The sequence below is a fragment of the Eurypyga helias genome, unplaced genomic scaffold (assembly GCF_000690775.1).
Source record: "Eurypyga helias isolate BGI_N326 unplaced genomic scaffold, ASM69077v1 scaffold39616, whole genome shotgun sequence".
Classification (NCBI taxonomy): domain Eukaryota; kingdom Metazoa; phylum Chordata; class Aves; order Eurypygiformes; family Eurypygidae; genus Eurypyga; species Eurypyga helias.
In genome coordinates this window covers 2,579-2,914 of record NW_010259210.1, presented here as the reverse complement: position 1 = coordinate 2,914, position 336 = coordinate 2,579, and positions in this window count along the sequence as shown.

Here is a 336-nt window from a genome sequence, read left to right as displayed (position 1 = left end):
GGGGTGAGGGCCCTGTGGGCAGCGATACAGGGAGTTCGGAGCGTGAGAGGCCTGTGGGCAGCCATACAGGGAGTTCAGAGCGTGAAGACTTTCAGCAACCAGTCTCAGCTTGCAGAACGGGCAGGCACCAGAACAGAGCAAGAACAACTATGGACTTAGTTTTAACCTCCTTCATGAACGGTGTGCTGGAAGCAGCCAGCAAGGAGGAAGATGGGAGCAGATGGGTAGTATCCAGGCTCTCCCTGTCCGCCTTCCTTTGGTGCTGAAGCATTTTATTGCACAAGGTCTTTCTGCTTCCCCTTCCCTTCTCCAAGCTTTGGATTAATCATCAGAAGC